We start from the raw sequence: 9975 nt of genomic DNA on the forward strand, positions 1-9975 counted from the left end.
TAAATCCTGGAGGGGGGGGTTGTGGGTTTTAGGCAGTATAAGGGTTCAAAAGGATTTAGGAGGGCCATGCAGAAGGGCTCTTTTGTGGGCTCACTATGGGACTGAGGAATATGAGTGCAGAGCTGACCTACCTGTTGAGGGAGGATCCAGTAGAGATTGTACGGTAAAGTGGGGGCGCCATTTTCCCAGACTTAAAAGGGCGTGAGGGGTGAGACACAGGGTTGGGGAAAGAAAAATGTCCTTGAAGACTCGGGTTAGTGCCCTGATGTTGGGAAACGAAGGAGCAGTAGGTGTCTGGCCCAAAGCGTTATGGGACAGGGGACAAGAATTAGGAAACACAGGGGAGAAAAAGATGACCCTCTCACAGGGGACAGAGTCTAAAGAGCAATTAGAGGATTATAAAATTGGGGACATTGAGAACCCCAAAGAGGAGACAAGAAATTCTGAAAATTTGAGTTAGGAAGGAAGTAGGAGTTCAGAGTAGTCAGACAAAAAGGGGGGTTTGCGATAAAGGCTGGAAAAGGGGAAGAATGCATGAGAGACAGGCTTGGCTGTGAGACCAGACTGATGAGACCAGAAGTGAGACCACTTCTGAGGAAGTAAGCGCAGTCTCCACAGTGTCACTGCCTGTAAAATGGGAACCATTCCAGCCCCACCAGCAGGTAGGGATCATGTCAGAATGGGCCTCCTTCCTCATGTCTGCTGCTATATAAATAAAAGACACAGAAAGTTAAAATTGCTGCATGTCTGGCAAGATTTGGGGCCTGAAAATGACAAACTCCAATCACAATGATAAGTGGTCAATTATTGCACAAGTAACCGAAGACACAAAATTTGGGGTGAAGCTCTCTGTAAAAGGGGTACTGGGGTCCCTTTGAAGGGTCCACTTTCTTGGCTTTTCAGGCCTCTCTTCACTCCATCCCAGAATGACCCCGAGGGATCCACTCTGTTCTCACACTATGCTCCAGAGAGAAAACAGGTTTGTACTAGGGCGGTCACTTCACACGGTGCAGGACAGAGAGGGACTGTTCTGCTGTCCTCTGCACTTACCTACACACACTATGTGGGTTAGTCACATGGACCAGTGTGGCTTCTTCTTACTGAACATCATGACTGTGAGATACCTCCAGGATGGCAGGCGTTGTCTTCTTCTAACTCTCACCAGTACTAGAGTCCTCAAAAAAGGACACCTTCATTAAAGACAGGATCATCGACTGTCTATGGGACATGATCTGGATATTTGGAGAGACAAAGGCCATCACATGTTTAAAAGCACTTTACACTTTCCGAAGAGCAATGTCTCCACAACTGATAAAAAGATACAGTTATTTAATTTTTTATAAGGATAAGGTCATTACTCTTAAAACACTGAGTACTGCATTTTCAAACAGACTTGATGATTTCATTGTTTGGAAAAAACATAAAATTTAATTTTAATAGATTATTTTATCATTATAAAGGGGAAAAGTGTCATTTAATAGAAATGTGTCATTATATTTTTATTAAAATATTGTTTATATTTCGGGGCAGGGGGGCTGGGATGGGAGAAATAGACAAAAACTGTACTTGAAAAAGAACTAAATAAAATTTTTAAAAATATATTGTTTATATTAAAGATAAAGCAATTATCTTTATAGCCAAGATGATTATAAAACAAAACCATGAACATTACTTTATAAGCTAGTTTATTATGTTTTTATTTCTTTTAAATATTTCATTTATTTTGGTTTTAGAGAGAGAGAAAGAGAGGTAGAAAGAGAGGGAGAGAAACATCAAAGTGTGTTCGCTTCTCAGGCATCTTCTACTGGGGACCTGGCCTGCAACCCAGGTGTGTGCCCTGACTGGAAATCGAACCACAGAACTTTTGGTTCCCAGGCTGGTGCTCAGTACACTGAGCCACAAGAGCCAGGGCTTAGCTAGATTATTTGAAAAGCCTAAGTTCGTGCTACACACACATGAATGAACAAAACACAAACAACTTAACACCTGGGTGACGACCCAAGTCAGGAAACAGTTCATTTACAGCATTCACAAGCCCCTCTCTGTACAGTCCTGGCCACAAATGCCTCCCCTGAACCCAGAAGTGCCAATTCCACAAATTCATGGTCATTTCCATTATTTATGTACCTCAGGTCCCCAACTACACTAAATCTAGAGGTTGGAGTTTAGAGTTTGTCTTCTCAACTCCCAATAATGCACATCATACTTCAGGTGTCAACTTACCTTGAATCTTTTATTCTCTATTAAGGTGTAACTGTCAAGCTCATTGCAGCAAACAGAGGGTTATTTTTTCTTCTTTATATATTTTTTCTTCTTTATATATCTTTTCTTCTTTTTCTTCTTTGTATATCTTCAAGTATACATACATAAAACTTGCCATTGTAACCATTGTTTAAAATATTTTATTTGTATGTTTGTTTGTTTTTAGGGAGAGGAGATAGTAAGGAAAAAGAGAAACATCCATGTGTGGTTGCCTCTCTTAAGCTCCCAACTGGGGACCTGGCCCGCAACCCAGACTTTGATTCATAGGCTGGTGCTCAGTCCACCGACCCACACCAGCCAGGGCAATTTAACCATTTTGAAGTGCACAATATGTTGGCATTAGGTGCATTCATAATGTTGTGTACCGATAAACAGATTCATTTGCAGTGCGACTTTTTCTTTTAAACATTTCCCAATCTGATTAGGCAGTATTGTGCTTAACGTGTAAGCAGTAATTAAAGCACAGTCATTGCTATGGCTTTGCAACACATCACCTGAAATATTGTACTGTTTTTCAACATTTCACCACCCACTGGTTATGGAGTGGAGCCCTCTTGCCGGCTAGAAACACAGGAAGGCTCTTGACCAGCAATTAGACATCTGGTTTGAGAAGAGCATTGACACCTCCTTCGACCACATCATTAGTCTGTTAGGGGCGTCCTTCTCTCACCCATGAGAAGTGCAGCCAGGACACCCACTAGGACGTCCATGGCTTTGTGCTTCAACGTGAGATGATCAAATGCTCGTGAATCACAATGTGTGTCTTCTTGCCTCAGTCCTGGTTATGACTTATTCCTAGAGAATCAGCCATGAAAAAGTGAGGAGACACGTCTGCCCTTCCCACAGGGCTGCGGTGCTCCTGGCGGAGGCGTCTGTACCACATCACCCAGCACCGTGAACCAGCTGCATCACCTCCCTCCAGCCAGACCTGCAGGCGTGACAGTGAGCAGCGAGGGGCAAGAGGGACCCTCCCACAGCCAGGCCCAGCCCAAACAGGTGCAATTAAGGAGGCAACACTTGACCTAATCGAATACACAGGTTTTTCAAAGGGATACAGTTAACTTTAAAATATCAAGTCTGAACATTTTGAAGGTCTTTTTATATGCGGCAAACTGAACAGTGACCAGCAAATGTATCCAGAGGCTCATCTGGATCTGCGATTGGTCCATTACATGACAAAAGGGACTTTGCAGTTGTGGTGAAGTTAAGGTCCTTGAGATCAGAAGAATGCCCTGGATTCTCTTGAATGGTATCACAGTGTCCTTGTAAGAGACAGACAGAGGCCAGAGTGAGGAGAGAGGTGAGGACAGCAGCAGGGGGAGAAAAGGCTGCGGGACGCTGCCCCCAGTACAAGGAAGGGTGACCTTCACTGAAGTTGGACTCGAGGAGAACATTCTCCCCTGCAGAGGGAGCACGACCAGCAGGCAGCCAGCAAAGGGAACACAGCTAAGGAATTACATTCATGTCAAGGACAGATCAAAAAGTTTGCATTCCTAAATGACTTTGCATTGAGACATAAAGAGATTTTTCTAATTACCGTAGGCACACAACAGGATCTTTATTCTTTTCTTAAGTACACTGTATTGATTATGCTGTCGTAGTTGTCCCATTTTTCCCTCCTTAATTCCCTCTGCCCTGCTCCTGCCTCCCATCAACATCCCCCTGTTTGTTCATGTCCATGGATCGTACATATAAGTTCTTTGGCTTCTCCATTTCCTATCCTGTTCTTCACCTCCCTCTGACTATTTTGTACCTACCAGTTATGCTTCTTATTCCCTGTATCTTTTACCCCATTCTTCCCCCTCCCTGCCCCCCACCCCACTGATAACCCTCCCTGTGATCTCCATTTGTGTGATTTTGTTCCCATTCTATTGTTTGCTTTTTTTTAGGTTCAGCTGTTGCTAGTTGTGAGTCTGTTATCATTTTACTGTTCACAGGCTTTTTAAATAAAGATTTTATTTATTTATAGACAAAGAGGAAGGGAATGAGAAAGAGAGGGAAACATCAATATATGATTGTCTCTCAAGTACCCCCTACTGAGGACCTGACTCCCAACCAAGGCATGTGCCCTAACTGGGAATCAAACCCCTGATCTTTTGGTTCCCAGTCTGGCACTCAATCTACTGAGCCACACAAGCCATGGCTACTGTTCATAGCTTTCATCTCCTTTTTCTTAGATAAGTCCCTTTAACATTTCATATAATAAGGGGTTGGTGATGATGAACTCCTTTAACTTGACCTTTTTGGGGTGGTACTTTATCTGCCCTTTCATTCTAAATGAGAGTTTTACTGGATAGAGTAAATTGGATGTAGGTCCTTACCTTTCATGACTTCAACTACTACTTTTAAGCCTCTTCTTGCCTTTAAGGTTTCTTTTGGAAAAAAATAATCTGATAGTCTATGGAAATTCCTTTGTAGCTAACCGACTTCTTTTCTCTTGCTACTTTTAAGATTCTCCCTTATTTTTTTCTTTTATACAATGTTCTCAATAGGCTGAATGCTAGCAACATAGCAGGAAAAAACTAGTGAGAAAATGTTTGGTGGTCATTATCATTCATCTTGGGTAATGTAATAATAATGTGCCTTGGTGTGTGCTTCCTTGGGTCCAATTTCTTTGGGAGACTCTCTGGAGATTCTGGACTTCCTGGAAGTCTATTTCCTTTGGCAGACTGGAGAAGTTCTCCTTCATTATTTGTTCAAATAAGTTTTCAGTTTCTTGCTCTTCCTCTTCTTTGTCTGGCACCCCTATGATTCAGACATTGGAACGTTTAGAGTTGTCCCAGAGGTTCCTCATTTTTTTAAATTCTTCTCTCTTCATTCTGTTCTGCTTGAATGTTTCTTTCTTCCTTCTGCTCCAAATTGTTGATTTGAGTCTTGGTTTCCTCCCTTTCGCTGTTGGTTCCCTGTACATTTTCCTTTATTTTCCTTTTCATAGCCTTCACTTTTTCCTCTATTTTGCTATCATACTCAAGTATTTCTGTGAGATTCCTGATTATCAGTGTTTTGAACTCTGCATCTGATAGGTTGTCTATCTCTTTATCATTAGTTGTACTTTTTCTGGAGCTTTGATCTCTTCTTTCATTTAGGCTATATATATGTATTTGGTCTCTGCATGCCTGTTACACAGTAAAGGTTGAGCCCTAGGTATTCACCAGGGCAAGGTAACTCAGGTGCTGTGTGAGGGAAGGGTCCAATAGGGAACAATGCTGTTTGCTCAGCTGTCTGCCACCTTTCAGGAATTTTCTCTGCTACCCACAATCAAATTGGGCCCTTGTGGTGCTGATTCCCAGGTGGGTGGTTTTGTATATGTTCTAGGACCCTGTGGGTCTCTCCAACAAACTCTCCTGTGGGGCTGGGAGTTTCTCCTGCTGCCTCAACACCCTGTTTTTTATTAAAAAAAAAAACAGATTTTTATAGCCACACATTTTGAGACTTTCCCACACTGGAACCCTGGGTTGCACAGTCTGTCTTGATCCCCAGAGTTTCTCCCGTTTTATGCACAGGTGAATGTCAGGCCATCTGCACCACCAACTACTGCCTTGCCACTCCTCTCCACTCTGGCTGCCACTTGCTGCCCTTCTTACCTGTCTGCATGAATGTTTTTTCTTTAACTCCTTGGTTGTCAGGTTACCATACAGTCTGATTATCTGCCATTTCTGGCTGTTTTTTGTTTTTAAATGTGATGTCATCTTTGCTCTGGTTGTGCAAGAAGGCAAAGTACATATACGTATGCATCCATCTTGGCCAGAAGTCAATATCCTTATTGAAAGGCAATACAATTAAAGGCCTCAGCTCCTGATGAAATGAAATGAAGTGAAATTAAATTAAATTAAATTAAATTAAATTAAATTAAATTAAACACAAGAAATATAAAAAATGTATTTAGGTAACTGAGGACAAGCCCAGACAGAGAACATACCTAATCAGCTGTCACTGGGACCAGGGAACTGCTTACTGTATGATGATAATGTCCTTCAAGCAGCGTGGAAGAAGGCATGGATGACTCATGGTTTATAAACACACAGTTTTCTTGAAATATATGAGCACTTGCTTCCTCTGTAATGGCAGGTCTGGCTCCATTTCAGGTGGCTTTATACACACACGCAGAGACACACATAACCACAAACACACACAGATCCTACAAGGTTTTTGTTGTTGCTGTTGAGTGACTGTTTCGAAGGTAGATGTAGATCCGCTTGATCATTTTTACTTTTGTGGACCGTCCTTCTGGTGGAGGACATATTGAATCCTAGGGGACTGGAGCAGCAGTTCCAGTCCTACCTCCTCTGAAAACTGTAACTGCAGACCTGGATGTGCACCTCTTGCCATGGTACAGATACATCCTTTATCATCCACCTACCAGTCCTCAGAGCACAGTGTGCTGACTACTGAGCTTGCTAATTTTGTAGCCCTTTCTGCCATCTCTATGCTACACACACAGGGAAGTGCTCAAAACAGCCTTGTCTCAACCTCCCAATGACTGTGTGTCACCACACATAAAACTGGCAGTGCAAATTTGCACCCTTCCTGAAATGCACAAAAGCCACTTCCCTTTGTTACCACAACGCACCTCTCCATGGACCTTAACTGCACCAGCAAAGGCAACAAGTGACAGTTCAGGGTCTGCACACTATGTAGTCAGGAAGACTCACTCCAATCCTTTCACCAATGTCTCAGTCTCTAGAAATTCATAGGAGCTCCAAAAGCTGGCTGTATCATGGAAACTCACCTATCTTGCAGAGCTCTGTAACAAAGGAGCCCAGCCCTGCCTCCCACCCCATCCCCTCTCTAATCCCAATCAAACCTCCAATGACTGAGCAGTCAGCCAGCTGCTCAGACCAAGAGAAGCTTCCTCCCCAGCCCATGTGAATCCAGTATCCTCCCCGCCAGACAGCCCAGCCACCCTCCAGGACCAAGTGCAGAGAACCTGGGCAGAACATCACAAGACCTCAGCACCAATCAGGCCACAGACTGCACTGGGTTGAAGAAAGTTTATTTAACTGATTACATTCTCATTTCTTCTGCCCTCTACTGCATTGGCTGTAGGTGAGACAGCCGTTGTAGAAGCTATCTTCACTTTACACTCTTTCCAATGTGTGAACTTCCTTCAAGTCGTATGCAGGAGGGAGTATAATTCCCCCCTTATCCACGTTTCATTTCCTTGAGCCACATGTGCGCCTATTGGTCCTCTGGAATGATGGCACTGCCTCCTTTTCAAGTGGCTCCTGTGTTTGCAGGGGGTTTTGTGGGCACCCACACAGTCTTTGTAGTTTCATGCAGCCTCATCTGATTCTTTCTCCTGTCGTTGCCCTTCCTGGGGGAGTCAAAGTGCAGAGAGTATGTGGGTAGTTAAACCACAACCAGAGCTCTTGGTGTGGGAAACATCAACTTCTTTTCAGCACCATAGACACATTCATTAAAGATTTACCCTCAGTCAGATTGTGCACAACTGGAGCAAGACCACCCAGAATGAAAGTGAGGGTCTATCCAACAGAAACTTGCAGGTCACTTTGCAATACAATGAGGACAGCCAGTGGTGTCTCCAGGTGTTGCAGGATCCTTCCTGGGAGAAGCATGCTCATCTTTTCCACCACAAAGGAAGTTGCGACTTCCACCAGTGATTCCATGGCTTTGTGATTTATAGAGGCCATGACTGCATCCTGGGAGGACACAGAGGTAATGCCAGTATGGGCTCCTCTCAGGGCAGTGACCACAGGCCTAGGGGTCCAGCTTTGATAGCAACACAAATCAGTGCTTTCTGACTGAGGCCTGTTGAGCTTGGTAATTTTGTAGACTTGTGTGCGCTCTTTTTGCTAAGGGCAATGACCTTCTCCTATTAGGCAAGTCTAGACTTGCAAACTACTGTGTATACCCGGCACTCAACACTAGCAATGCACCTTACTGTGATAGCCTTTTGTTAAATAACGAAGAGATACTTCCTTTTCTGCATGCCCCAGGTCTGCCTGGCCCTGAACAGCACCAGCAAAAGCAGAAATTTGCAGTTCAGAGTGTGCACACTCTGTGCCCAGGCAGATGCCTGCCAGTCCTGTCATTAATGCTTCAGCCCTTGTAAAGGGAGATCAGTGGAAGACAGAACTGCCTGGTTCTTTCCAACTCACAGAAAGGAGCCCTGCCCTGCATCAAGTCCCACCTCTTTCCCAGTCCCCATGAGCCCCAAATGCCTGAGCTGGCAGTGGTTTTCCCCACAGAACGTTCCTTTCTACCCCCTTCATATCCAGTGGGCTCTCTCCAGCTAGACCAGATGCCTTCAAGGACCCAGAGCCCAGACACTGGACAGGACGTCACACAGACCATTCCACACAGGCAGGCCACACACCTACAAGGGATGGTGTTAAAAAAATTGATTTACTCTGTTTTGCCCTTATCTCTTCCCCCATCTATATACTTGGGTGCTGTGTAAGCAGGACACTGCAGAAATCATTTTCCAACTATGGAACTCATCAAAGTGTGATGATACGTCCTTTAAGTGGTCTGGAGGAAGGCATGTACATTCTATGGTTCATCCATACTTTGTTGTCTTGAACCATATTTGCACATGTTGCTTCCTCTGGTGGGGGCGTCTCTGCTCCATTCCAGGTGCCTATATACACTCAAACACATGAAACGTATACATACACGCACACACACCTATATATGTAGTAAAGTGATTCTGTTGTGTGATTGTTCTGCAGGCGCATGTACTCTTGCTTGTTTATTTTCATTTTTGTGGACTGTCCTTTTGGTGGAGGAAATGTTGAATCCTGGGCGAATGTAACAGTTGCCCCCTGAATGACACCAGTGGGGGCTGATCTGTGCAGGTTGTTCGAGAGCACAGCGGATGAGCCCCAGCCCATTTAGCAGGCATGAAGCGCAAGGGACCTTTAAGAAAGAGGGATGAAAGGGCCCCTCAGCTGTGAGGTGGTGAAAAGAGGAACTTGCCCCATGTGACTGCAGGCAACTAAGTGCAGGGTTCCTAACCCTCACTCACCACTTTCCTCACTTCCTTTGGCTCGGCAGGTTCCAAGGTCACTCTGCCTCTGTCCCCTCCATCAGGCACCCCAAGGCCCACAGGCAAGCAGGTTCCCTCCAGCCTCCACTCTGTGCCTCCCTCCTGCACTCTTACTGCCAGTGGCTGCCTCCTCATCAGATCACCTGGGGTACAGGGGAGGCCACATTGTGCGTTTCTTTCAGCACTCCCCACAGAAGCTAAAAAACAGTCTCTGATTGGCCTTGGGGGAAAGTATCCCCAGACTCCCCCTGTCCTGACGCTGAACACTGGCCTTCAGTCAGGAAGCCCTGATTCAGGGACCTCAGCCCACAGGCCCGCCCTCCCCAGGCTGGGAGCCTCTCAGTTTTTGCTGCCCTCCCCCAGCCTGCAGTTTTGCAACCCTCTTCCAGACTTCCAGCCTCTTAGAAGCCTCCTCCCACCACTCCCTCCAGCCTTCATCTCCCATAGCAGTCCCCACTCCCTCCACTTCCTTCCAGCATCTAGACTCCAGGTCCCCTAGTGGCAGCCAGTCTCCCTCTCACCCTGAGTCTCCCTCCCACCCCTCTCTCAGGGCCCCAGGGACTCTGCCCCTGAGGACATCCTGTGCTCAACTACAGGTCACAAAGCCTCTAATAGTAAGGTCCCCCGCCTGCTTTCTCTGGCTCCCTCTGTGCAGAAACGCATCTTTTTCCTCCTCCTTCACATAGCCCGGCCCTTCTCTCTGT

Source organism: Artibeus jamaicensis, unplaced genomic scaffold, assembly GCF_021234435.1.
Source record: "Artibeus jamaicensis isolate MK-2021 breed Jamaican fruit bat unplaced genomic scaffold, CSHL_Jam_final contig_35, whole genome shotgun sequence".
In the NCBI taxonomy this organism is placed as follows: domain Eukaryota; kingdom Metazoa; phylum Chordata; class Mammalia; order Chiroptera; family Phyllostomidae; genus Artibeus; species Artibeus jamaicensis.